This window comes from Parus major, chromosome 1 (assembly GCF_001522545.3).
Source record: "Parus major isolate Abel chromosome 1, Parus_major1.1, whole genome shotgun sequence".
In the NCBI taxonomy this organism is placed as follows: domain Eukaryota; kingdom Metazoa; phylum Chordata; class Aves; order Passeriformes; family Paridae; genus Parus; species Parus major.
In genome coordinates, this window is record NC_031768.1 from 37,252,128 (window position 1) to 37,258,493 (window position 6,366).

A 6,366-nucleotide genomic window follows, 5' to 3' on the forward strand; every position below is an offset into this window, starting at 1 on the left:
AATAAGTATCTTTATTCCTCTTGATTGTTTCAGCTCTGGAAATGATTAGTGATAATAAAATCTGGCATGTTCAGTTCTCACTGAAAAAAATCCAAATGACAGCTCTTGACACTGTCTGTTTACTAAGCTCTTTAATTCTTGTATCTACTTTGTGGGTTTTTTGGTCTTATTTACCTGGGCAATTGACAAATTTTTGTGTCATTACATCAGACATAGACATAACACAGAAGAAAGAAAAGGCTCCAGTCAGTGCCTGTCCCATGTGTGTTTTGCTGTACTGGACTGTTGTTACACATAATAGTAATGACAGGTCATAGGGATTAGATTATCACTCTCTTTATCCTGAAGAGAGCCCCTTGCTTCCAGCTCTACAACTTTGGCCAGGTGGACTGGATTCAGTTCCCTGCAAAATCAATAGAAGATAAAGATACTCAGGCAGGATTTCTCCTCTTGTCTCTCATGGCCAAGTCTCTTGGCAGGCAACTATATAGGTGAGTTGACTTCTCTCTCCAGCTATTTCTTACTTATCTATTTGAAGGCTGCTGTTTATCTTATGACAGTTTGATTTTTCTGGCTGAGTTTGATGCACTGCATAATCAAATCAAGCCTGGAAAATAATTTGTTCTAAAGAAAGACACGTGTACTTGATTAAGGTTTTGAATGGTTTGGATTTCATTCCTTTAGGGGACTCTGATTTCCTCTTGTTGATGATGACTATTGTTTTGGAGAACATGTCTTGATAAGAAAAAGGTAAAAAAAAAGTCTTCTGTGTCCAGGACATAGATGTTTGCAATTCCCCCTAGTCTGCTTTGATGGCAAGCAGATTTTTTTCTGTTCTTTGGAGACCCATTCCCACAGCCAGAGTGCTGCACTGTCTTCACACTTCGCCATGATTTGTTTAAATGGCCTGGCAGCGCACCACACCACCTTTCACACCCACCGCTTTAACTGGCACAGCTGCTGCCTTAGGGTGCTCTGCCAAATGGTGCCAAGGCAAAGACAAACAATCTGCAAATGTGTTCAAGTTTGTCACCACTGCACCTCTCTCTGTCTCTGCAGGAACCGACTTTCTGTATCAATAACACCCGCATGCAGATTGACATCCACTTTATGCTTCCTTGTTGGACCATGAAGGTCAAGGCATCATACTATCCTTACGTTTTCATCAGTGTTTGCTGTTTATCTGTTCTAAGGATCTTTCAGAGACTGTTGCTTCTACTGCACAAGTCAGTGAAAAGATTACTGTAGCATCTTCTCCTTTCCCAAACAGTTTGATTTCTTCACATCTTTCAACTACAATAAACTGAGACACAAAAACTCTGCTGAAGCAGAATTATTTTCTTCCACTTAACCACTTAAAGCATTTTGCTGTCCTTCACTGACACCATTTTTAATTTGACCACAGAGATGTAACACAAATGCTTTGCCCTTAGGAACTACAAAAGTTTCACTCGTCGGTCTTCATAGCAATTACACATATCTGAAATTAAATCAAGCAACTACAGATACCAGGCCATTGTATCACATAAACAACTTAGACTAAGCTATTTTAAGTCTTTTCTCTGTCGTAAAACCTGCAATATTTGCTAAGTTTCACAGTTACCTGCTGCTTCAATGCCATTGTCCTTAGGTCTGTGAGACATTTCTCTCAGTATATTTATCTTAACTGTACCTTCTTCCTCAATGTTTTTATATTTCTAAATTACTATCCTCTGCCCTGTACTACATGCTGCTGCACTTTATGAAATGCCTGTTATTGAAGGAAAAGAGGTTCAATCTGCCTTTGAAAGTAGCACCTTGACCAGGTTTGTTTAAAAATTAATTCCTTCTGCTGTATTACCCACAGCTGTATTTTGTTTGAATGACCACAACGATCTCCTGTTTCCTGCAGTTTATGGTCTCTGATTTGTGTTTCCACAGAGCAAAACACTGAAGAATTAGCCTTGCAATTTAAACAGGGATACTGCCTAGCTTCCTGCCATAACCAGAGGGCTTTACAGCTGCCTGCACACCACGGAGTAGCCAGGGCTCTGCTCTCAAAGTTTTGGTCTGTTGGGGAGGCTCTGTGCTAAAGCCGTCTGGAGCTGGTACCAGGGCAGCCCCCAGCAGCACAGCCAGCACAGCCAAGACACGTCTTCAGGCTGAAAAGCTCAATCAGGAATTCCCTCACCACTTTCTAGCCCCTGCCCCGTGCCCTTAAGGCAGTCACTGCCATGTGGGTGCCACAGGTCAGGCAGAGGCAAGTAGGGCTACCACTACCTGCTTGAGCAAGTCTGCTCCATGTCTGATGGAAAGAATTTTAATGGGCTTCCTGAAGGCAAATCCTACATGCAAACCTACATGGCATCACACTCTACCCTGTTTGCTGACTCTGCACTCTGCCAGGTCGCCTGCATTCAGCCTCTCCCTTGTGGAACACACCCATGATACATGGGCTGATACATGGTTATGGCTACTGAACCTTACATTTGCTAGGGAATATGTTCATGCAGTTAAGGCATGCAAGAGCATTTCCGTTCCTTTGAACATTGATTAAGTGTTTTACAGACTAATGAATGGATTACATTTTGTCTAATGTGGGACAATATCTGAGCTGTCTCAATCCGGCTGCTACTTCCAATTTAGGTCTCTTATTCTCCTCTGCAAAAATAGATTTAGTCCAGGCACAGTCTTTATGTTTTACCAGACCCAGCAGGCCAGAGTCCTGGCCCTTGAATAAAGCTCCTTTTTCACATTGCTACATAAAAATCAACAAATTTCTCAGTAAAGCAAACTTGGCACCTCCTTGTAAAGCCTATCATGGAGCTTCCAGTCCAAAACAGTAACAGGCCAGGGCTTCTGATCCTGATTTCTGACTGTTTCATGTATCACTGGATTCACATCACAGTCATATTCCATCCACCACCCAGTTAATGTCTCATAAAATCTTACTATTCTCTATGGAAACAGTAGGATTACTTCCACAATTGCTCCTGCTGAACATTGGGACCATAGGCCTCTGCTGAGCAGGCAGCTCCAGGATTTTTCTCCCATTCACTTAGCTCATTCTTTCCCACACAAGCAATGCTGTCAGGAGATACCAGGTTGGTAGGACAGAGTCAGGCAATTGAAGACAGCACTCATGCTCATGAAAATACCCACTTGCTTTAGTAAACTGAAATAATCCCAGGCCCTCCATGTATGTTCACCTTGACCCAGGCTAGTCAACCAGGCATCACCTCTACAGGGCACCAGTGCATCACCAGTTTAGGGCACTGTTCACTGCCACAAGAACTCCCTGCAGCTCTTTCACCACTGTGGAGCAACAAGAAAATTCTGATATTTGGTAACTTCTTTTTGTATACATGGAACAATGGATTTGGCCAACATCTGAATGTAAGAATATGGTCCATTCCTCATTTTCTAGTCCTGCAGAAATCGGTACTGGGCTGGAGCTGGAGCTGGTGGATCAGCATGTTCAAATTTCTTTACACTCTTCATTCACTCAGGGCAAGTGCACCTGTATACTGAATCAAGGGAGGTTGATAATCCCTCCTTCTTCCCTTTACCAGTAGGAACAAGGCAACATTTCCAAAAAGGCTCAGTACCTTTATCTCTCTTGCTCTTGGTATTTGGGATCTTTCTGATGTTCTCTCTGTGAAACAGTAAAAAAAACCCAATCTATTATGAAATATAATGGTTTCATCTCCCCTTTCTCCTCCAGACACTGCCTGTGGCATAGAAGAGGAAGAGATGAAGGTGTTCAGAACTAGCTGTCTCCAAGGATAGTGGGAGTCTACAGGTATAAACATTTAGTTTGGAGTACTGTTTGTAGGCAAGATGCCTGAACTGAACTCTGTGTGTGCATCTGTGTATGAGCTGAGTATCTAAGCTCCCGTGCAATCAATAAGGATTTAAAAGCTTCATAAAATAGCTTACCCATGGGTAGGAATCACTGTCCTTTTGAGATTCTCTAGGATGCACTGTGCGGACTCCACCTGCAGCTCTCTAAGGGCCTTGATCTCACATAGATCCAGAATCAGATCTTCCATGCCTTAATTTGCAGAATATCCTAGGACATCCCAGATGGCTCTAGATGTCTGTTGGTTTGTGGCTTTTTGTGGGTTATTGTTTTGGGTTTGTTTTGTTTTTCGCTTTTTTTTCCACATTAGGTCAACTCTTCTTTCGAAAGGCTGATCTTTCTGTGACTCTGTCCTCACATAAAGAGGAATGCTGAATAAATTCTTGCTATTGCTCAGGTATTTCTTTGCAGGCCTGCCATGATTTGGGGACCTTTTCAAGGGCATTAAGTTATCAGACAGGCAAGGTGTGTATTGTCTCAATTGAGATACAAAATTTATGCTTCTCTTATAATTCTTATAAACCTTAAATCATGTTACGACCATCGGAACCAGCCCCCTTGGGTTCTGTAGCCATAATTCCTGACAACTGAACGACGATGAGATGCTACAGAGAAGTTTTACTCTCATTTAGAAAGCAGGCAGTTACATGCTAGCCTGAGGGACTAGCCTGTATATACCAATCAATTAATAATTATATTAGTATAGAGCAATTACTTGGGTGGGAAGCTGGTAAATGACTTTTTGTTTTCTACAGAACACAGACTGTGCCCAGCTACATATTGTTGGCTCCTGCGGTCAAGATAGACACAGACCTCAGATATTTTGGGAATACTCTAGATCAGTTTTATGTTCGTGGAGAGTTGTGACATATGAGCTACCATGAATAGCACTAGGGCTGTTGTGAACTCCCAGCCAGCTGGCTGCAAGGTGGCCGAGCCAGCTTGTCTTCCCGGCAGCCTGTGGAACACCCGCACGCCAGGCAGGACAGCTCAACAGGCAGCACAGCCAAGGGGATGGAATGAGAGACTGTGTCACTTCTTTTCAACAAAAAGTGTCACCTCTGTGACCTTTGCCTCACTCTAATTTTTCTTACATTTAATCTATCCAGCTTTGTTCTATTTTTACAACTTGGGTGCTCGGAGGTAGGAACTCTCCAAAGTTCTGCAAACTCCATGGGCTACTTCTCACAATTTAGCACTTCATTCCTGTGTGTAATTCTTTGTCTTTGTAAAACAGGGTAATGATACTTAAATATAATGTAGCTGAAGATCTGGTAACCAAGCTCATCTATATGAATACATCTAGAATGAAATTAACTACTGGAAAATTTCTGTTTCCTGGTGGGTTTTTTTTTGGTGTGCTGACCAAATGTTTAGTAAAAGCATTTTTCAGTGTTGACAAGCAACAGATCCTGGCAAGGCAGGAAAAAGCACACACACAAACCTCTGCATTTTTCTTATTTTAGTCTTACACTTCCTTGAGCAATGACAGCTTCCATGGGTTCAGGAAAATGCACCAACATCTGACCATGGCTAAGGGAATGTGAATATTATTAGAGATTCTATACATGAAAACAGTCTCCTGGTACTTCCAGTTTGTACTCTGATACTGGAAAAAGTGAATGGTCTAAGAGCAAACCTTTCTTCAAAGAGGTAAACATGATCATGAAGATATAGATTACTTTGGCAGTGGAGGAGAGAGAGGGAGAGGGAGAGGAAGGAGAAGAAGACAGAGCAGTTCACTGTCCTCTGATCTCCCACCTGCTTTCTCCTTCCACCCTCTTCTCAGCAGCTCCTTTTTTTACTACTGCCTCATAATATTTCCCCTCATTTATTCATGCTCTCTGTCCTATTTCTCAATATTTTCCTGTATCCAAACAGTCCACAGAGCTTCTAAAGGGGGGAGGGAGAATATGGGCATCAACTTTCAGCTCTTCCACTGCCACTAGTGCCACGCGTGTGTGCAGGCGCTCTGGGCTCGGCTGTTGCAGCCCTCCGGCAGAGGCCAGGGAGGGCTGGTGAGAGGGCAGCGCTCCCTGGGTGGGCCTGTGGAGAGCATCGACTGGTGCCGCTCAGGAGCCGGTCCGTCTGCCCACGGCCGTGTTGTCAACTCGGCTGTGCAGCAGGTGCTTGGTGGAGCTGTGTTAGCCCTGACTCTCAGGGGATTTCTGGTACTCGGGAACCCCAGTACCGGCCCACGGATACGGTGGTTCATGGCATCATCACCCCATGAGACATACGGTGTTTGCCTCTGGTGGGGCAACCCCAAAATCTCACCAGAACCCTCTCTAGGTTTGGTGCCAGCGGGTTGCCGAAAGAAACACCCCTCTCGGGCTGATTTATTCAGTTCGCGACTGCGTTGGCCATTCGTGGCCGTTGAGACCATGGCACGGCCGAGACGGGCAAGAGCCACACTCGGGGGAGGGACAGATTCCAGGGGCGCTGCGGGTGAGGGGGACAGGGGTGCGCGCTCGGACGCCAGCCCCGGGGCAGCCCGCCCGTCCTGCCCGCGGGCGGTGCCGGGC